Source organism: Carcharodon carcharias, chromosome 5 (assembly GCF_017639515.1).
Source record: "Carcharodon carcharias isolate sCarCar2 chromosome 5, sCarCar2.pri, whole genome shotgun sequence".
Lineage (NCBI taxonomy): Eukaryota > Metazoa > Chordata > Chondrichthyes > Lamniformes > Lamnidae > Carcharodon > Carcharodon carcharias.
The window spans coordinates 93,534,230-93,557,871 of record NC_054471.1 but is presented as its reverse complement, the minus strand read 5'-3'; positions in this window follow the sequence as shown (position 1 = coordinate 93,557,871).

Genomic DNA, 23,642 nt, shown 5'->3' with positions numbered 1-23,642 from the left:
TGACATAAGAACAGAAGATGCTGGAAAAACTCAGCAGGTCTGACAGCATCTGTGGAAAGAGAAACAGAGTTAACATTTTGAGCCTGTATGACCTTCATGGTCAAGGACAAATTGAATGTTACACTTGTTGGATTTTGTCTTGGTAGTGAGTGGTACCCTTGAAAGGAACTTTTGGTTCTTGTGGTCCTTCCAAATATTGTCCATAAATCTTGCTGGTGTTACTCAGAAGAATGTAGCCTATGAACTTTCCTTCAAAGGCATTTTTAACCACCAAAAAACAATTGCAACTCATGTTCATGCAGCTTGTCAGGGAGGAAGCTAACTGCAACCAGGATAATGTCTTTAGCAAAATTCAAATGTCATGGTTCTGATTCAGTAATCAGTCACATGTTGGCTGCTTGCTTCTGAAGGTGACCTTCTCATTAAGGGTGGGGGGGGCAGGAGTTGGTTCTGAAGCATTCAATGGGTGTTTTATCTTGGGATTAGGACAATGCCAGTCTTTGACATGCAAAGCCTACCCAGTGAGCTTGGTGGGAGCCACTAGACATTTGATTTGAGCCTTGAATAAATAAACTTATACCAATTTTCAAAGCAAGGAAGGACTTTAAAAACAACAGCAGAGTTCATAATTATGAAGTTATGGTAAAGCACACTGTGCCTTCAAAACTCTGTTAACTTGGGGTGAAGCATTTCAGTTTGTGGATTTTCATCCAGACATTGTTGACTGTATCCTAGATGCACAACTTTGGAAATGGAAATGGCTGGGTTTAACATGAAGTTTATAAAAAAAAAGGACTCTGTCGCCATTAGGTACCTCTTGAGACTAAAATGCAAGATTCAAATTAAAGGTTTCTATGAATTCGAGTTTATGGTCTTGAAATTATTCTGTAGCTAGGTCTCCAAACAGGTATGATTTAAACAATTTGTTAAACAATTTAAACAATTTGTATACTTCCAGCATCTTATTCCAAATTGGGGTGAATAGGATATGTGGCAAGTTTGATGTGAAAGTTCAGGACACGTTATTGGGGAAAAGTTTGATGAGAAAAGATGTGTTTCAAGATTTGAACTAAGACATTGGGTGGAATTGTTAACTCCAGACCTAAGTTCCGTTCTGGGTGTGGGGAGCGAAGGTGTTTTCCTGCAGACCCCAGTGGGAAACTGCCCCAAATCGTACTATGTTGGGCTCATTAAATATGCAGCTGGGGGTTTCCCAATATTTCTCACAGTGGGTTAGGCACAATGCCACGTGGCCCACCATCAGATCTGGGCACCATGTTTAAAAGGCACCCAGACAGCCCACTGTATTCTTGCTCTTCACAATGGACCGGGACATGGCATGCAGAAGCCAAAGAGCACAGGCCCCCAGATTCAGCGATGTATCACTGGAAGTACTGCTGAATGCAGTGGAGGAAAAGAGGGATGCCCTTTACCCAAGGGATGGGAGGCGGAGTTCCCCTCCACCACCACCCCCCATCTCACCAGCCCTGCATGGGAGGCAGTCACCAGAGTGGTGAGTGCCAACTGCCCTCATAGGAGGGCTGTCCTGCAATGCAGGAAAAGGATGAATGACGTCATCCGCCTCGCCAGGGTAAGTTAACACTCTACTGCCCATACCACTGACATGGGTCTCAGTGGCAAAGCCACCTTTTGCGCTGCCCACGCATAAAAGCGAGTCTCAACATTCTGCGATGATGCCTCATCGTCCCACTACAGTCCATGTAGACTTCAGATAGGGAGGTGATTGAGGGTCTCTGACCCTACCACACTGAGAGGTCAAATTTTGGTGGGGGGCATGGGTGGAGTTGATGTAGAGGGCAACACCATTCTCTGCTAATGCCATGCCTCTGTTGACCTTGTCCTTCTAACTGCAGGAGCTCACCGCTTTGGTGGGTGCTGCCGAAGAAACCTTATGAGTTAACTGCAGTGCGTCTTTCACATGACACACAGTTGCCAGTGGGTTGGCAGTAAAGATTGGTTGCATGTGAATGCCACCTGCATCCCAATTGCTTTCAGAGCATCTTTTCTCTTTGCACAGGACAACTTAATGCACGACAAGTGCAAGAGAGAGAAGACAGGAAGGGCATGCCCACTCTCCGCCCCCTCACAACATTCGAAGAGCGGGTTTCTGAGCTGGAAGGGGAGAATTAGGACCGTGAATATGGAACTGGTGAGGCCAGCCTCCTCCAACCATCCAGTGAGGATCCATGCTTAATGCCTTAACATAGAAGCCACCTGCACCCTCCACCAGCCTAGAGGCACACACCCTGGTGGATTCTAGAACTAAAAGCAAAATACTGCGGATGCTGGAAATCTGAAATAAAAACAGAAAATGCTGGAAAAACCTGGCAGGTCTGGCAGCGTCTGTGGAGAGAGAAACAGAGTTAGCATTTAGCACACTGGTTCTTTGTCCTTCACAACCTCTTTGAACCAAATACCTTTGTATAGTTTCCCATTCAGTAGTCCAATTGAGCTGACCTGCAGCTCCGCCCACCCAATGACCCAACTCCCATCCAGATCTCGATATCTGGACTTTGAGGCACTGAGTAGGTTCACAGCAGTCATACCAACCACCCTCCACCTGTCACCCACATGCTCCCTCCCACCACCACTGATTCCCCCTGATATCACAGTCGACTCACCCACGGTCACTCTTGAACCTCCCCACCCCCATTACCCTTCAGCCCATCACAGTCACCATCCACGTCACCTCCCTTCCTGAAGAGTCCACCCCAGTCACTGTGGAAATGCCCACCCTCATTCTTCCCAACCCAAAAATCCGTGTTTCATTTTGTGTCCCCCCAACAACCCTAACACCCCTTCACCTGTCATCGCAAGACCCTCGCCTTCCTACCCTAATGCACACCATTGCCACCTTTAACAGTCACAGTTCCATCTTACAACCAATTCCCTCGCTTTACCCCCCAGGATTCATCAATTGATTCCACTCCCCCTAAACCCTACCACCCCCACTCACCCTCCACTTCTCCAACTGCATCACCCATCCATGGTCTCCTTCTCCAACTGCCCCCCGCCCACACACTCACTACCCCCCTTCTCCATTATTCCCCGCTCACTCATGGTCCCCTTCTCCAACTGCACCCCACACCCACTATCCCCCTTTTCCAAGTGTACCCCACCGATCACGCTCCTCCCTTCTCCACTTGCACCTCCCCCACTCACTGTCCCTTTCTCCACCTGAACCCCCCCACTCACACTCCCCTTCTCCACCTCATGGCTCCCCCACACTCATGGTCCCCTACTTCCCACATGGCCCTTCCCATACTCCACCTCCATTTTCCCACCACACTGATCCATGATCCCCAGAAGACTTCAATGCCTACCCCCCTCTATTATAGCCTCCACACCCGCTCCACCTCTTTGTGTGCCTCCTCTTCTTCCGCCCCCCCCCCCCCCGCCCGACCACAAAGACGATCAGCACACACCATTACCTGCTGCAGCCATACCCCTGCTGCTTGGTGCTCCAGCTGCTCGATGGTCTACATGCTGCTACAGGGTCTACCATCAGTACACTCCAACATCTGCTCCAGGATCCACCATCATGAGACTGTTAACCACAGTGGGTGGGAAACCTCGGCTAAGGAAGAAGGAAGACATGTCAGAAGCACCGTTTAGGAAAGTGGCACTGTCGGAACAGATGAGATGGAGTTGAAGGAACTGAGAGAATGGGATGCAGCCCTCACAGGAAGCAGGGTGTGAGGAGTTGTAGTCGAGGTAGGTGTGGGAGCCGGTGGGCTTGTAATGAATATTGAGGGGACAGTCTATCACCAGGAATTGAGACAGGTCAATTGAGGGAGGTCAAGGAAGGGAGGGGAAGTGTCAGTGATGGACCATGTGAAAGTAATGGGGGGGTGTGGAAATTGGAAGCAAAATTAATACATTTTTCCAGGTCCAGATGAGAGCATGAAGCGGCACCAAAACAGTCATCAATGTATCAGAGAAAGAGTTGTGGGAGGGGGCCTGAGTTAGGACTGGAACAAGGAATGTTCCACACACCTCATAAAGAGACAGGCATAACTGGGGTCCATGTGGTAACCCTTAGCCACACCTTTTATTTGCTGGAAATTAGACGAGTTTAAGGAAAAATTGTTGAGTGAGAGAACAAGTTCAGCCAAATGAAGAAGAGTGGTGGTGGACGGGGATTGTTTGGGCCTCCGTTCAAGGAAGAAGCGGAGAGCCCTTAGACCATCCTGGCGGGGGATGGACGTGTAGAGGGATTGGACATCCATGGTGAAGAGGAGGCAGTTTGGGCCAGGGAACTGGAAGTTGTTGATCTGATGTAGGGCGTGAGAGGAATCGTGGATGTAGGTGGGAAAAGACTGGACAAGGGGAGAGAGAACGGAGTCAAGATAAGAAGAAATGAGTTCCGTGGGGCAGGAACAGGCTGACACGTTCGGTCTACCGGGACAGTCCTGTTTGTGGATTTTGGCGAGGAGGTAGAATCGGGCTGTCCGAGGTTGGGAGACTATGGGTTATATAGAATAGTAAATCAAAGAAATCTCATGTTGTACATGCCCTACGGTACACCAAATAGCAAAGAGGCAATATTTACACTTATCCATATTTAATGCATTAATTTCTAATTGTATCAGCTGTGCACTGTGATTTCTTCATCGGTATATATGTAATTATATGCATTAATGATGAATGCCTGTGTCATTTTCTTTAAAAAAGCAAGTAATTCAACAGCAAAGTGAAAACCTGTTATGTTAATCAGGTGCACTTCCAAGTTTAACTCTAGCCCTTGTATAATTAAACACAATGGATGGAACTATTGACCTTGACAAGCATCTAAGACAGGCAGTAATGGGTCAGTTGACCATTACATGACCTGCACAATTTTTGGAAAACGTGTTAAGCCCCTGCCAGCATTCAAATTTACCCTCAAATACAACTTAGAATTGTTCTGTGTTTTTAATACATTGTTATTAATGTGATTGACTCTTAAATGCCCTTTGAACGAGGGCAATTAGGGATGGTCAATAAATGCTGGCCTGGCCAGCAATGCCTACATCCCATGAACGAGCAAAAAAAAAATCAAACAAACATGCTAACTTGAAAACAGGCTCCATTGAAGAATTTCTGATTTTAATTTCTTACCCATCTTTCTTTCTTAAGGTGCGGAATGGCTGGGGCTTTTTTCCATGGCAATGGCAGTTTTTTGTACCTTACGCTTATGCCTATTCTTCACTGAGGCTATCCAGTGAGCAATAGCAGGTTGTTCAATTTTAATCAAGTCTCATCCCGATCTTATCTGATATCTGCCCAAGCAATCTTCCTGACAAAAGTCACTAGATAGCAATTAGGAGCAGGAATTATGGTGAAATTTCCTGCTCTCTAACCAAAGGTACCGAGGTCAGCTAACATGGTTCAGGCCATGAGATTGAATATTGGATTATTCTTTACTGGGAGGTTCAGTTTGAAAATGAAGTGCTACATTTGCCCACTCATACATTTCCTAACAACTGATTCTTATTGGAAGATGAATTGCATTGATAATGTCAACACAGTTTACAGAACTACTACCTCTGGTCTGTTATTCTTGCTGTATCAGGGCATAACATCGCTTTCTGTACTGTTACTGGCATTCTAATTATACCATCATAGTATAATATCACTTTCCATACACTACTGTGATTCTAATTAGTCTATTCCAGTAAATTACCACTTTAATGCTGCATATTATGTCAAGGACATGACACTTAACTATTTTCCATTCTGGAAATCAAGTGGTGTCATTGTGAAGTCCACTGCATCAGAGTACCAATAGTACATCATGCAGAACGATGTTTAAAGATTATTTGGCACCTTGACTTAACTGAAAAAAGTTCTTCAGCAGCCTGAAGACAGAGAGATAGTGCAAAATAAATGTTTAAAAATATTGTTGGGGATGATAAGCCTTTTGTACTTAGTTCTAAAATAGAGCTCAATGGCATTCTGTATTCATGTGTGTCTGCTCTAGGATGGGTTAACAGAAAACTATGTCTTGGATTTTATGCACAGACTGGACTACAACAGGAATACAGGGAAGGGTTCACTCTCCCGGGCAAATGGAGAAAGGTCAGAGAAATCATCGCTGCGCGCACACACTCTCAGCAGCTAATAACAAGAGTGATTTTGACTGGGACGTCAGTCTAGATCAAAAGTTTATTTTTTTGGCCACAGAATAGTGGGTTCCATGGGACCAGGATTGGCATGAGGGTTAGGAATCTAATAGAGGGATAAGACAACCAACAGATATTCTAAGAGACTCTGTGAGAATCGACTGATCTCAGCAAACGTTATATGGAACCCACTCCCAAATAAAGCAATGAAACTATAGTAATTAAGTTCATTGAAAAGGAATGGAAGATATATCAGGACTGAGAGTTATTAAGGTAAATATAGTTTGAGATATTTAATAATCAATCAGTAATACAGTGGCTTTGGAGCTCCTGGGATCATCCTATTCTTGCTGCAAGTTTGAATGCAAATGAAAAGGATAGATGGGAAAAAAGAATTTGCATTTATATAGTGTCTTTCATGTCTCCAAGATGGCAAAAAGCATTTCTCAACTAAAAAAAATTACAACTGCTTTAAAGCCCTAAAACCCTCTTAAAATTTCTGTGTTCTTTCAATTCTGGTCTCTTGTACATACTTGATTTTCATCATCCTACCATTGGCAGATATGCCTTCAGCTGCCTAGGCCCGGACTAAGGAATTCCCTATTTAAAATCTCCCTATATCTATAACTCTCTCTACTCTTTTTAAATCATTCCTTAAAACCTAACTCTTTAACCAAGATTTTCCTCACTTGACCTAATATCTATTTTCTATGGCTCGGTGCCAGGTTTTGTCAGGAAACACTCCTGTGAAGCCCATTGGGATGTTTTTTTTTAACCAGAAAAAAGGTGCTATCTCATTGCAAGCTGTTATTTCAATGTAGCCACTGCTGTAAATTAGACCAAAAGTGACAGTTAATATGAGAGGTCACATCCTCATCAGTGCGATAAATAATAAGGTGACACATTTTATTGGCGTTGGATGAGGAATAAATGTTGCACAACTCCTGCTGTTATTCAGAATGGTGTTATGGGATCCTTTAATGTCCACTTGGCCAGGCAGGTGAGACCCTGGTTAAACCTTTCATCTGAAAGAATAGCCTCCTGACTCCATTTCTCCTGGGTTTCTATGGATCTTTTGCTAAGTGACATTGGATGATTGGGAGAATCCTCATAGAAATTCAACCACAATTTATTTCGGCCATAAGAAAAATCTTGCAATTTAATATAGAATGCAACTTCTAGTGTGCCAATCACAAAATTGGCGTTCTTCATCTTAAAGTGCTGAGTGAAGCTGGTCCAAATCCATAAAGGAAATAGGCCAGAAAAGATATTCATGTAGCATAAAAGAAGGTACTGCTATAGGATACCATACTCTGTCCCTTCTTGTAATAGAGGGCCGTAACTTCCGGTGGAGTAGCAATTCAGTTGGATTGGCACTCCGCTCATGGTTACTTACCTCGAAATTCAGCCACTCCTATTTCGCCTGATCTTCTGACTCAGGTTGGGCAAGATCTGTGTAGTGAAGAGATTCTCATGGCCTTCTGCCCAGGGGCTACAGCGTTGGAGGGAAGAAGGACATGCCCCCTTTTTTACAGCACGAGCTGCCATAAAGTGGATAAGTAAAGGTTGAGCTACTGAGCAGCCAGGGGAAATGTACATTTATGAGGTAAGCGGGCAGGATGTTTGTGATGGGTGTAGGTTGGGTCGGGGTGGTGGGATGGTGGGGTCAGTGTGTGCGGTGAGCAGTCGAGGGGGTGGGATAGTTGGGAGGTGGGGAAGGCAGTCAAGGGGTGGGGGTGTAGTCAAGGGGTTGGGAATGCAGTCAGGGAGGTGGGGTGGGCAGTCATGGGGTAGGGGTGCATTTGAGGGGTGGAAATGTAGTCGGGAGGGGCTTGGGGTGTAGTCTGGGAGGGGAACGTTGTCAGGGGGTGCAGGGCAGTTGGAGAGCTGAGGGGATAGTTGGGCGGAGGGGAGCATTCGGGGAGGTGGGGAATAGTCAGGAGTGGGGAGAGCTTTTGGGGGCCTGGGGTTGTAGTTGGAGGGGTAAGGAGGTCAGTCGGCAGGTTAGGAGGCAATTTGAGGGTTGAGGGGGTAGTCGGTGGGTGGGGAGGGCAGTCAGGGAGTGGGATTCAGTTGGGGAATGTCGAGTGCAGTCGGAGAGGTGGGAGTGTAGTTGGGAGGGCAGTCATAGGGTGAGGGGATATTCGGGGGTGGGATGGACAGCCAGGGGGTGGGGGGTGTAGTTGGTGGGTGGGAGTGTAGTTGGGGAGTGGGGTGGGATGGGCAGTCGGAGAGGTGCGGAGCACAATCGGGGGGTATTGGGTGTATAGTCAAGGGGTCCGGTAGGGGTTTGGGGGTCCCTGTGGGCAGTCAGTGGGGGTATTCTAGTCTGGGGGGTGCGGGTGGGGGTGGGAGGCAGTAAGGGAGGTCAGGGGGATAAGGGAATAGTTGGGGTGGAGGGGGCAGTCAGTGGATGAGGTTGTAGTCTTTGGGGGTAAGGTTATAGTCACCGGGTGGGAGTGTAGACAGGAAGTGGAGAGCACAGTCAGAAGGGTGAGATGGGCAGTTGGAGAGGTGGGCAGTGCAACCGATGGGGTGTGGGTGTGTAGTCAAGTGGACCCATAGGTGGTTGGAGGAGTAGCTGGGGGGGTGTTGGGGAGGGGGGGTGTTGTGGGGAAGGCAGTTTGGGGGGTGGGGGTGTAGTTGAGGGTGTTCCCATGGTGGGGGTGTCAGTGGGATGGGGAAGGCAGTTGGCGGGTTGGGGGTGTGGGGGGGAGGTCAGTGGGGTCCCATGGAGGTTTAGGGGTGTCGGGGAGGATTGGGTGCTAATAGTGGGGAGGGTTCTGTGAGGGTTGAAGTGGATCACTGTCCTTACTTACCTCGAAGCTAGAAGTGATCTTAATTTTTCTATAACCAGCTGCCTAAACTGTGCACTCTAATAATGGCTTCACCAACATCATGTATAGATTCCTTATTATTTTTTTCTTTTTGTATTTAATGTCATTGTATATAAACCACTTGGCTCACAAGTGGCAAGCAACATTCATGCCACACAAGTGCCAGGCAATGACCATCGCCAACAAGAGAGAATCCAACTATCGTCACTTGACATTCAGTGCCGTTACCATCGCTAAATACCCCTATCAACATCCTGGGGGCTTACTGCTAACCAGAAACTGAACTGGACTAGCCTTATAAATAATGTAACTACAAGAGCAGGTCAGAGGCTAGGAATCCTGCAGCGAGTAATACTCACCTCCTGACTCCCCAAAGCCTGTCCACTATCTACAAGGCACAAGTCAGGAGTGTGATGGAATACTCTCCACTTGCCTGGATGAGTGCAGCTCCGACAACACTCAAGAAGTTTGACACCATCCAGGACAAAGCACCTGCTTGATTAGCAACCCATTCATCACTGTCGTTAGGTGGCAGCAGCGTGTACCATTTACAAGATACACTGCAGGAACTCGCCAAGGCTGCTTAGACAGCACCTTCCAAACACGTGACCACTACCAGCTAGAAAGACAAGGGCAGCAGATGCATGGGAATATCACTACCTGAAAGTTCTCCTCAAAGCCATTCACTACCCTGGCATGGAAATATATTGCTGTTCCTTCACAGTTGCTGGATCAAAATCCAGGATCTCCCTCCCTAACAGCACTGTGGGTGTGCTTACACCACATGGACTGCAGTGGTTCAAGAACACAGCTCACCATCTCCTTCTCAAGGGCAATTAGGGATTGACAAAATGCTGGCCTAACCAGTGATGCCGACATCCCATGAATGAAGATAAAAAAAGATTTCCAGGGTGTTTTCCCTTCTGCAATTCTAATGTTAAAGAGCTATATATCTGTTCCTGTATTTTATTGAGAATTTTATCTTTTCATTATTGATCAATTCTCCAGTTACCTTATCACCACCTTCAACACCTCTTTGTCCTTTTGTCAATGACATCTTTTGGCTATCTCTATCTATCACTGGCCCTTTATCCAGCTCCACCTGTCCCACCACCCTCCCCCCTTAAACCAGCTTATATTTCACCTCTTTTCTATTTTTGCTTAGTTCTGTTGAAGAGTCATACAGACTCGAAACGTTAACTGTGTTCCTCTCCACAGATGCTGCCAGACCTGCTGAGTTTTTCCAGGTATTTTTATTTTTGTTTTAGATTTCCAGCATCTGCAGTTTTTTGCTTTTAACTTCATTTATCCATGTTTATCCTCTTTGAGCGACATTTGTTATATAACTGCCCACCGTTCTAACCATGTGTGTTGCCTTGTTTTATTCTATCTTTTTTCAGATTGACATTATTTATTATTCTGTCAAAATAGCTTATGTATATAGACAATAAAAGCCTGCTATTCCAATCGCTGGGACATGGTACTAACTTTAACTTGCCAATCCGAGAGACATCTGTTTGTAGCTACTTTCTGATTCCAGTCTTCAACAGTTCCGTCTAACCAGAAAACCAACCTGTCTTTCATAAAGTAGCCCTTAATCTATAAAACAAGTCACTGATATGGCTTTTTATGAAATACTTCTTGGAAGTTCAATTATGTAATATCCATAAATGTCTTGTCTATTTGGTCAATCATTTATTTAAAAATGTGATTCAATTGGTCAAGCAAGACCTTCCCTTTACAAATCCACGATGCTTAGCTGTGCCTTTCTATCAGTTCACTAATGTATCTTTTATTATGGTATCTAGCAGATTTTCTACTATTTTCTACTATACAATAGCTGCTTGTCATTTCTTCTGGTTCCCATAGTTTATTTTCTCTGGGAACTGTTGCATCCAGCAGTTGTATGGTTCCTATCCTATTGTGTTCACAAACTCGTTGTCATCTTCCAGGGTATGGATGTTTGTTTTATTTTCCTTCGCATTCAACCTGTTGCTCTGCCCCTGTTAACTCACATACCATCTTCTTTATTTGCTCTATATAGTTTCCCAGAGGTGTGGCACCCCATCACACTCTTCAGTTTGATCCATATAGGAGGATCAGTTGGCTTGTTTGTGATATGAAGTGACACCAACAGCGTGGGTTCAATTCCTGTGCTGGTCATCTTTCTCAACCTTGCCCCTTGCCTGAGGTATGGTGACCCTCAGGTTAAACTCACCACCAGTTGTCTCTCTCTAATGAGAGAGCGTCCTCTGGGACTACAGTGACATTCATTAGTTTCCATATGTAGGATATTTCTTTCTGTCTGTGAACTCATGTTGTCATCTTTCTCTCTGTTTGGTGTGCATTCTTTTGTTACTGCTTCATTGCATTAACACTTCTGCCGAACTCTTGTTGTAACTGAAAGATAGCCATTTCATAATCAGGTTCTCTGGCTATCTTTCGTGGCTTCATGTGCTCTGGCAGTGTGTATAGCCTGTGATATTGTGAGCTTGTCCTTTCCGATAAAATATTTTTGTGATTCAGGGTATGCACAGTCCCAAATGAGCTGATCTAGCAGCCTTTCACCACTGTCCATGAATTTACATTTTCTGGCTGCATTTTCCAATCTTGTTAAGAAATTGCAAACAGGCTCATCTGATTCCTGCCTCAGGTTTCAAAATTCATATTGGTAGATCTGATGATTTGACTTTGGCTGGAGATGTGTGCTGAATTTTTCAAAACTTTTCTCTAGTTTTCGGCTGTCGTCTTCACTCAGCTTCCAGCTATTAAACAAATTTAACCCTTTCTCTCCTGCCCACAAGTGGATACAGCAGATCCTTTCCACTTCACCAGTACCTTTTAGAAAATCACTGAATGTCAGTCTGTACTTTTGTTTAAATTTCTTAAATGCTGCTATGACATCATCATCTTCCCAATTTATCATAGACTGGAGCTGTATGGTTTTTGTTGTGTGGGCCATTTCTTTTTCACACAATTCACTCAGTTTCTCTTCCTCTCTCTCTCTCTCTGGCCTAATTTGAGTTGAGTTTTAATCTAATTCAGTATTAAATTTGTTTCAAATCTTTGGGTTTTCACTCAGAGACAACCACTGCTACTACATTACGCCTCCTAGTTCCTGTAGGTTAGAACTAAACAGACTTTGGACTCAAACATGCTGCCACTTCATCAAGTGTATTTCTTGAATCTCTTCATGTGGCTGGTGGGCTGATAGACTAATGTCACTCAGCTCATGCATATGGTGAATGTGGAGCCCTGAGATATATATATATATATATATTATGTTCACCAAAAAATTAGCTCCTAACTCTACAAATAATATAATTATACAACAATGTAACACTGATCTGTAATTAATTGATTTAATTCTTCAAGGTTGAATATTTGCCCCCTGCCAATTAGTAACGTTACTGTTTTTCCATGAAATCTGCCCTGTATTTTGGGTTAAGTCATCTGGGCTAATTAATTAGAGTTTTTCCAGGTATTTTTGTTTTTGTTGTAATTAATTACTAATTTTATGTTCAATTGAACTATTTTAATGCAGCTTCTTTATAATATTAATAGTTGTTCTACTTATATTATATTATGCTACTAAACTAAATTTATTGTAACCTGAGACAGCAGTAGCATTATCCAGGGTGCCATAGAACCATAGAACCATAGAAAAGTTACAGCACAGAAGAAGGCCATTCAGCCCATCTTATCCATGCCAGCCCGAGGACACCCAGGTACCCTTTCTAATCCCACTTTCCTGCACCCAGCCATAGCACTGCAGTTTACCGCACTTAGGGTACAGATCCAGGTACTTTTTTAAAAGAGTTGAGAGCTTCTGCCACCAACTTGGGCAGCGAATTCCAGACACGCACTTGACACAACGCCCTTGAATTTGAGGAGTGTTTTGCTTCATCCAAAGTTAGGAACTGAATCTAAGCCAATATTTTATTCTTTCTCAGGATGTGGGCATCATTGGCTAGGCCAGAATTTATTCCCATTCCTAAATCCCTAATTTCCCTTGAGAAGGTGGTGGTAAGATGACTTCTTGAACCACATGGTGCAAGTGCACTGGCAGTGCTGCTAGAAAGGGAGTTCCAGGATTTTGACCCAACAACAGTGATGGAACGGCAATGTAGCTCCACGTCAGGATGGCGTGTGGCTTGGAGGGGAACTTGCAGGTGGTGGTGTTCCCATGCATCTGCTGCCCTTGACCTTCCAGGTGATAGTATCATGGGTTTGGAAGGTGCTGTCAAAGCAGCCTTGGTGAGTTACTGAAATGCATTTTGTAGATGGTACACACTGCTCCCCATATGTGTTGGTGGTGGAGGGATTGCTTTGTCCTGGATGGTGTCAAGCTTCTTGAGTGTGGTTGAACCTGCATTCATCAGGCAAATGGAGAGTATTCCATTACATTCCTGACTTGTGCCTTGTAGATGGTGGACAGACTTTGTGAAGTCAGGAAGTGAATTCCTCACTGCACAATTCCAAGCCTCTGATCTGCTCTTTTGGCCACAATGGCTAGTCCAATTCAGTTTCTGGTCAATGGTTAGCCCCCAGGATGTTGGTAGTGGGGGATTTGGTGATGCTAATTGAATGTCAAGGGGAAATGGTTGGATTCTCTTCTGTTGGAAATGTCATTGCATGGGACCTGTGTAGCACGAATGTTACTTGCCACTTATCGGCCCAAGCTTGGATATTGTCCAGGTCTTGCTGCATATGGGCATGGACTGCTTCAGTACCTGAAGAGTCGCGAATAGTGCAGAACCCAAACTGGGCATCAATCAGCAGATTATTTTGAGTAAGTGCCGCTTGAAGGCACTGTTAATGACCCCTTCCATCACGTTGCTGATGATCGAGAATAGACTGATGGGGTGGTAATTGGCCACTTGAATTTGTCCTGTTTTTTGTGGACAGGACATACCTGGGCAATTTTCCATGTTGCTGGAGTGTTGCAGCTGTACTGGAATGGCCTGGCTAGGGACATGGCTAGTTTTGGAGCACAAGCCTTCAATGCTATTGCTGGAATGTTGTCAGAGCCCTTAGCCTATGCAATATACAATGCCTTCAGCTGTTCTTAATATCACTTGGAGTGAATCATAACTGGCAGAAGACTGGCATTGGTGATGCTGGGGACCTCCAAAGGAGGCCGAGATGGATCATCCACTCGGCACATCTGGCTGAAGATTGTTGCAAATGCTTCAGCCTTATCTTTTGCACTGATGAGCTGGGCTTCTCCATCATTGAGGTTGGGGTTATTCTTGGAGCCTCTTCCTCCAGTTAGTTGTTTAATTGTCCACCACCATTCACAACTGGATATGGTAGGACTGCAGAGCTTAGACCTGATCTGTTGGTTGTGGAATCGCTTAGCTCTGTCTATCACTTGCTGATTATGCTGTTTGGCACGTGAGTAGACCTGTGTTGTAGCTTCACCAGGTTGACACCTCATTTTCAGGTATGCCTGGTACTACTCCTGGTATGTCTTTTGCACTTTTCATTGAACCAGGGTTGATCCCCTGGCTTGACAGTAATGGTAGAGTGGGGGATATGCTGGGCCATGAGGTTTCAGTTTGTGGTCGTGATGTGGTGTCTTTGATGAACGGACCACAGGAGACTTAGGTACAGGTTATAATCGTTTATTCGAACAATTGCAAGGAGGGCACTATCTCAATACAGCTTGAGACAGTACTCTGCTAAACTACAAGTATTCAACATATTTATACATTATTGGTCATATACAAGAATAGTTTCCAGATTCCGTTCTCATCAACATATAGGTTTACATTACAAGACATCTCTGGTAACAAGTACATCCATATTTGTTTTCACCCAGGCAGAATACCATCTATTCTTCCCCTATCTGTTGAAGAGCACACTTAATCTTAGTTGTTATTGCCACCATCTGACTACAGTCCAGCTCCAAGGCCTTTCTGTTGTTTGTAGGCCCTTAAGGCTGTGCAAGGTTCATCTGGTAAGCTTTATCTGCCAATGTGCTTGGAGATTTTAAGTAATTCATTCCCTTTCAATAAGTTTTTACAGTACCCCTATATTCCCCCTAATAATTACTGTATCCCTTTATTTCCCCCTAACATTGTATAAAATTCTGCTGCTGCTAATGGCCCTCAGCACCTCATGGATGCGTAGTCTTGAGTTGCTGGATCTGTTTGAAATCTGTCCCAGTTAGCATGGTAGTCATGCCACACAACATGATGGAGGGTATCCTCAATGTGAAGATGGGACTTTGTCTCCAGTAGGATTATGCGGTGGTCACTCCTACCATTACTGTCATGGACAGATGCATATGATTGGTAAAGACAAGGTCAAGTATATTTTTTCCCCTCTTGTTCATTCCCTCACCACCTGTGCAGACCCAGAGTAGCAATTATATCCTTTAGGACTTGGCCAGCTTGTTCAGTGGTGGTGCTACTGAGCCACTCTTGGTGATGGACATTGAAGTCCCCCACCCAGAGTATATTCTGTGCCCTTGCCACCCTTGGTGCTCCCTCCAAGTGGTGTTCAACATGGAGGAGCACTGATTCATCAGCTGACGGGGGCTGATATGTGCTAACCAGCAGGAAGTTTCCTCGGCCTGATGCTATGAGACTTCATGGGGTCTGGAGTCATGTGGGTGTCATTGGAAAGGCCAGCATTTGTTGTCCATCCCTTATTGCCCTTGAGAAGGTGGTGGTGAGCCACCTTCTTGAACTGATGCAACCTGTCTGAATTTGTAGCGTATATTTTATAGTATTCCTCATCCATAGTCTCCATAGGGTGAATTTCCCCCATGCTGCTTTTGGGGTCTTTCACATGGCTATGACCAACCGAAGAAGTACATCTGTAATTTTATGAATATGCTGATTGCATGTAAGCCATTGCTCTGATGTGGACCTTGAAAAATCCTTTTCCTCCTGATAGGGATAATTGTAGCCTCTCCCTTAATTCTGCAGTGAAGTGTCAACCTAGACTATGTGCTCAGAATTCTGCAATGGGTTTTTTAACCCGTGAGGTAGAATTTTAAGGTCCCCCACCAGCGGGTTTGCAGGTGGGTTTACGGGGGAGAGAGACTGTATGGATGGTCTTCCTATCCCCTCCCACCTACCTTGGCCTGTCTGCAATTTTACGGTGGGATGGGTGAGCTTAGGCCTGCCCGTCTGCCCTTGCCCCCATTGATGCCCTTAACTGGGCAACCAGTGACCTCTTAAAGGCTGATTTGCGTCCACCCTAATTTTGAGGCAGGCAGGAGGAGTTCAGGAGCTGGGGGGGAGCTAGAAAATCGGCCTGCCCTGGGCTTCAGGCAGGAGTGGGGGTCGTGCCTCCTTTAGCAGTTTCCTTACCACATTGGGTGCACCTTCACAAAGTCTGCCCCTGCAGGAATTCCCTCCCCCACACCCCAGCTTCTTCATCAATACCTGCGCCCTTCTCTCTCCTCATTTCCCCAGGCTTCACCTCCCGTCCCCACAGTGAGAGCACCCACACATACCTGACCTGAATTCTGGGTCTTTGGGTGGAATTTTTACAGACCCATGGCAGTGGGGGTGGGACCATAAAATGTGACAATCCGTTCAAAACCCTATTGGGCAGAATTTTCTGGTCGGCAGGTGGGTGCAATCGGCCCCTGACTGCGATTTCACGCTGGCTGGCCAGCGTGAAGCACTCGCTAAATTGCTCAGCGCTACCAGGGTGGGGACAAGAGGATGGTGGGCGCTGACTTAAGCGCGGGTGTGGGCGACCGTGGAATGAAAGTTCCCTGAAGGCAGAGAGCTGCCCCAGGGAGCTGAAGACTTCAAAAGTATTAAATAAATGTTTTAAAATCAGAACAAAAATGTCCAAGCATCATAAACAGTCACCTGATCATATGCATTCTAAAAATCCTGTCCATAGACTTTTTAAAATTTAATAACAGAAACGTCATCCTGCCCTTGGATGAGGTTTCATGAAAAATGCGAAGGCCAGCTGGCCAATTTGCCCACCCGCCAATTGTAAGGTTGGATACACCATGAAAAAGCGGGGACAATTACAACTTTAATAGACTAAATTGCCCTCTTAATTGTTGGTGGGCGCGCTTCTGACTCTTGTGCATGCCTGCCAACTGAAATATTGTTGCGCAAGTGTGGGATGACGTTGGGACACTTACTCAACGTCATTATGTGCTATTTTACGCTCGAGCAGGTCGGCTGCATGCCTGCATGCTGACCTGAAAATTCTGCCCATCGACTTTGGCAGGAGCATAAAATCTCATTGGCATAAAGTTCCGCCCTTTGATTCTGGGAGCTGCTTGTAGTCCCAGTCTTGGCCACTGCTGCTATTGCCACTGTTGGGCCTACAGAACTGCTGGCCAATCAGGTGTCCTAGCAGGTTTCTGAGGCAAGCCTCTTCCCCCAAGTGAGATGCAGAATTCCCTACTCCACCCACTTTTGGGCAAAATTTTTACCTCTGCTCAACTGCAAAAAGACGTGCGTTGACGTTGGGTGAGCGTCAACGCACAGTCGTGCGATATTTCGGTCGGTGAGCACATTTCCAGGTTGGCAGCACACCCACCAACAATTAAAAGGCCTGTTAAGGCCATTGACAAGGTAATTTAAAAAATTTTTGCTGCCTGATCAACCTAGTGGTTGGCGGCAGGCGAAAAGGCCAAATTGCCTTTGCACCTTTTAGGAAGCTTCATCCGCGGGCCAGATGAGGTTTCCTAAAGCAAATAAAAATAAAATAAAAATGTTTCAACTTAATCAATAATCTGTCCCTGATCATGTGACAGAGTCACATGAGCAGGGACGTGTTTTATAACATTTTTTATTTCTTTATTATATTTTTTTAAAAGCTCTTCATCTCAAGTGCGCACTCATGTGCATGCGTGAAGTGCGCACTCATGTGTATGCGTGAAGTGCGCACTCATGTGCATGCGTGAAGTTTGTGCTCACCCTACTTGCCCTCCTCCCCCCGCACACACAGGTAATGCTGCCACTCATGTTTCACGCTGGGTGGGCCTTAATTGGGCTGCCAGTGTGAAATTGCCTTCCCGACTGTCCCCGACTGCTTCCATCAAGCCCGCCCAACAAGGGCTAAATTCTGCTCTATGTGTTAAATAGCTGAGAGGCAGTCACTATTGGCAGGGATGCATTTTGCACTGACTCTTTGGATGGCGTGGCGGGAAACCTAGCCATCTGAAAAATCCTGCCCCATGGAGTTCTAATTCAGAGACAAGAGAAGGTGACTGGTAGTGCTCTTCCCTCCACCCCTGCCCCATGACACCAACCCTCCTCCCCCCATCCCATGACTACCACCAACTCCACAGATCTGTAATGGAGACTCAGCTGTATCCATATTTATAAATGGCTTAGGAATAAAGAGATATGAATTCAATTTTGTGGACCAGATCAAGTTAGGTACATAGTGTTGATAGAAGGGAAAGGTTCCATCGTTAATAGATTAAGTGAGAAAAATAGATCAGAGTATTTTCTAAATGGTGAGAAACTTCCAATTGGGCAGAGAGTTTTAGGGGCCCAAACACAGAAATCTTTGAAAGCTGGTGGACAGGTACAAAAATAAAATGAAAAAGGCTGAGAACACTGGCCTTTATCTCGAAATGGCTGGAAAATGAAGGGTTGAAAGTTATGTTGCAATTTGGTAAAGTTACTGTTAGCCTCCATTTAAATTTTTGCATTCAATTCTGGGCACCATGCCTTAAGAAGGATATTTTAGATTTGGAGGGGTGCAGCACACATTCACCAGACTAGAGTTAAAAGGGTTAAATAATGAGGACAGGAAGCATAGGCTAGGCTTGTATCCCCTTAACATGTGATCTAAAGTAGGCAGAACAAGTAAAATAACAAATGTAAATGAGAGTAGGGAGAGAGGAAAGTATAAAAATTAGGGCACAATATATTTTATACAGTTTCTCCTGCTTTGAATTTACTGTTCCTTTAAAATGTTAGGTTTTGGGCTGTATCCTTTAGAGTTTCTGCAGTGTGATTTTTTTTAAACTGTTTTTTAATTTAACCAGGCTAATTTTGCAGACTAGGAGTTTTTATTCACCACAAAGATTAATGGATGGAAAATACCGAAGAGCTCAATGACCTCCAACTTCAAACTCTTGGACTCAAAATCATAAAATACACCATCACAGAAACAATAGTAACTTGCTTTGATAAAGGGTCTTGAATGTAGTAAAATGGCCCAGGGCAATTCATAGGAGTTTTATCAAATAAAATTTGATACCAAGCCACAAAAAGAGATATTAGGGCACAGGACCAAAAGCTTTGTCATAGAGGTAAGTTTTAAAGAGCGACTTAAAGGAGGAAAAAGAGTGGTAGAGGGACTGAGAGATTTAGCAAAAGATTTCCAGAGTTTAGTGCCTAGGCAACTGAAGGCATGGCTTCCAATGGTACAGCAATAAATATCAGGGAAGTGAGGGAAGCCAGAATTGGGGGAGTGCAGATATCTTGGAGGATTGTAGGTCTGGAGCAGGTCACAGAGATTGAGTTGGGTGATGCCATGAATAGATTTGAACATAAAGTTGAGAGTTTTAAACTTGAGATGTTGCTGGGCCAGGAACAACTGCAGGGCTGATGAGGAAATGGCATTTGGTGCAAGTTCAGATAAAGACAACCGAGTTTTGGATGATCTCTAGTTTCTGGATGGTACACAATAGGAAGCCAGCCAAGACAGTACTAACATAGTCAAGTCTGGGGGTAACAAGGCATGGATGAGGGTTTTAGCAGCAGATGAGTTGAAGTGGAATGGAGACAGGAACTTACTGAGGTGGAAGTAGGTGGTCTTGATAGTGGAGAAGATATGGGGTCAGAAGTTCAGCTCAGGGTCAAAGAGTGTTCTGAAATTGCAAACAGTCTCATCCAACCCCAGCAGTGTCCAACAGGAGGCATGGTCACTATAGGGAATGGGCACAAAATTGGATGGTTCACAAAACCAAGCACGGGGATTGTAATGCTTTTTCCCCTGCACCCAAGCAAAGTGATGCAGGTAGCACACAAACATCATGCTGCCTGACCATTATGGTGATAGTGGCATACATTCCTTTGTGGAGCACTTTGCTGAGTGGCTGCACACCTCAGCAGGGGAGCATAAGTTTGAGCAAGGCTAGTACCACTTAAAGCTAGCCTGCACTACTTAATGGCAGACTATGGGCGGAATTGTCCCAGACTTGCACTAAATATGGAGCTGGAAATAAGCAGCCTGGAAGACCCATCACAGCGCTTAGCCACAACCTCCACCAGTGCAGAGACACACACAGTACTGGGGCCTCGACCTAGAGCAAGCTCAGGTTCACAATCTAGCGGTCACCGCATGAACATGGGTGCTGGAGTGAAAAACGATGCTTTACCCGCCGGCCATAGTGATGGATTTTCACGCCCTATCGTCCCCTTCTCGGCACGTCCTGCCTCATTAATAATGCATTCATGGGAAACATGCCAGATTGCTGGATTTGATGGCGCGACGTGACCTCAGCGCATCCTTGTTCTGGGTGCACTACCACACAACCCACTTCATGTCTACAGACCAGGACTGCTCTAGGCGACAAATGGCCCAGAAAACAAAGGAGGTGGCAGCCCCCAAATTTGGTGATGCCCCTCTGAGGTGGCTACTGTACAACAGCAGAGGCATGCCGCAATGTTCTCTAACCCTGCTTTGGCTGAAGGATGTCCACCAGAGTCACCAATCCAGCCTGGGAGACAATGGCAGTGGCGGTGTGGATGTGAGGTCCAGAGGATATGAGGCTTCTGGAGATTTGAGGGCATGTGTGAGAGTTAGTGGTGTTGTCCCTTGAAATGTGAGATCCCTGTGGATGTGTGTTGGGTTTGTGAGTGTGAGTTGAGAGTGATGAGGTGGATGACTTACCCTGGTGGGACAGATGAGATCACTCATCCTTTTCCTGCACGGGATGGCTGGCGTGCTCTGTGCTCCTGTGTCGCTGACCGCCACTGCCACTCCTTCCCAGGCTGGATTTGTGACTCTGGTGGACATCCTGCAGCCAGAGCAGGGGTAGAGAACATTGCGGCAGGCCTCCACTGTTGTGAGGCCTAGATGTGTTCTGGGCTGGCATGTCTTCCTGCTGGCGTAATGGTAAATCCGGCTGTGCCTTCATGCCAACGTGAAACTGATTTCTGCCCCTCATGCTGAATTGCACCACCTGTCCTGCCATGACGCCCAACGCCAACAGGACCAGATGATTCCACCCTATGTATCTTAAAGAGGAGGTACATTCTACTGCAAAATGGGATAAAACTGGTTACAAAAGAGCTGCAGACCTGTAAGAATGTACAGAAATGGCACAAAAGACTGTGCCCCAAAGTTCTTGAATCTAACTCTGAAAGCCTTGGTGCAGGAGAGGCTTGGTGGAGAGAGGTTCTTTTCCTATGGGGGCTAGGAGGCACTCCAGACAGAAACTGCAAAGGCAGTGGGAGATTTTACAGTCAATACCAGCAATCTAGACCCAAAGACCGAAGGCAGAATTTTCTACCTGTTGTCGGGTGGGCCCGACCCAATCTCCGGCGGGCGGGGAGCCAATTCCCGCCGAAGAAGCGGGCCCCGCCACCATTTTATGTGGGTGGGCCAATTAAGGCCTGCCCAACATGACGTCCAGTGGGAAGCGCTATGCACTTCCTGTGCGGGTAGGGTGATTCCCCAAAAGCGAGAGTGCACTCTTTCATGCATGCACACAAAAGAGCGCACATCTCTCTGAGGCTAAGTGCTGCCTCAGGGAGATCACTGACACTTTGAAAAATATTAAAAATAGAAAAAAATCATTCCTTAACATGTCCCCCTCATGTGAGATGGGACATGTTCATAATTTACATAATAAGTTTATTAAACTTTTTAAAACATTGCATGAAACCTCATCCCGCCAGTGAATGAGGTTTCATGTTTTTTCTATTTGCCGCCGGGGCTCTTGGCCTGCCCATGCTTAAGGTTGGACGGGCAAGTCCTTTAATTGTATAATTGATCCTGTCAATGGCCTCAATTGGCCATTGACAGGTCGGCCGGCCCGCAGCTTATTTCACTGCCTTCCTGAAAATTTAAGTGGGGCGCGGTGACATCGGGGGCTCTGCCTGACACCATCCTGCATCATTTTACACTTCAGTGAGTATGCCCCGCCCCCTGCTCACCGACGGCAAAATTCTGCCCTTAGGTTCAGTGTTGAAAGAAGTTTAATGACTTCACATGACTGGTAAAGGTCCATAAATGCATCTTCAAATGCCATATCCTACCTACTGCACCACTAGCCTTACACATTACATTCACTAAAGCCCCATTCACTCGCATACCAACAATCTTTAACCATAACTCAAATCTAACAGTCATAGCCTCACCACCTTCACACACCATTGCCAGCTGCACAACTCTATCTCACAGCTGGCACAAACAGTCAGCTATTCAATTGCAGCAGGCACATCACCCAAAAACGTGGCACCACCATCCCTGACACACTGCCCACACTTTTGCAGAGCAAAGTGGAATATATCAAAGGCAGTAACAGCTGTGGAGACAGGCATGGCTGCATATGCTCACCCTCATGGAGGAGACAGTGTTGGAAGTAATTGGCTTGGCCAACAACAGGGCTAAAATCATCAAGATTCAAATCCTGCCTAATCCACATTCTCACATCCACTTCACCTTCATCCCACAGTATGACCATGCACCTCTTGCTATCCTCACTTCTCTCAGCCCAACCTTCCCCTTGTGCCTTAATGCTTTCAGATACCCAAATACAACCTGGTCATCCAGTGATGTCTGAGGCTGAAGGAGAACATACCTAGCAGGAAGAAATACTGTCACTTGATCTGACTATTCGTAATGGTTCGATGGAGTGGACAGGTTTCAACAAGAAACAACTAAACTTTATTATAGAGAGCTTTTCAGGTGCTACAAGCTCGATCAGGGTTCTCATCAGGAAGCCTCAGCCCTCTAGATTGCCAGCATTTAGACTCACTGGTCGGAGCCTTAACAGAAGATCACTTAACCCCTGATAGACAATAGGGAGGGCTATAACCTCAGTTATCACATTTCCTCCCCTTTTAGCTTTTTACAAATGCTACTAACAGGAAAACATTGGAACATCCAACAACATATACATATATAAAATTTCAGGTGATTAGAGATTAAGTCTCTAAGGTGCTCTCCTTAAACGTCTAGAGTGGCGTAGCTCTATCGCTTGAGGTTCCTCAACAGGATCGACAGCATCTAGAACTGCAGCATGAGACACATCATCGGAACTTGGCAGTTCAGGGTTTGGGAACTCTACAGAGACATTGGGCGTGTCTATCCTAGGTCGATCAGTCACCTCAGGAATTGACAGTTTGACATTAATCACAGGCAGAATAGTTGGTTATTGGAATGTCTCTCTGGCACAAATAATATCTACGTGCTTACGGATGATTCTGTCTCCCAGTTGTATTTGGAAATATAATGGACCAGTCTACCAGTCTCTGAGACAATGGTTCCAGGATCCCAACAGGGCCCACTGCCGAAATTTCACACAAATACCATGTCACCTACAGTGAATGTGCGAGCTTTGCTATATTTGTGGTGATTCAGTTTTTGCTTACTCTGATTACGCTCTATCTTCCCCATTAAATTTGGAAACAACAGGCTGAACAGTGTACGTAGACAGCGTTTCACCAATAATTTAGACGGTGTTAAACCCATAGATGAATGTGCTGTTGTACGATAACTG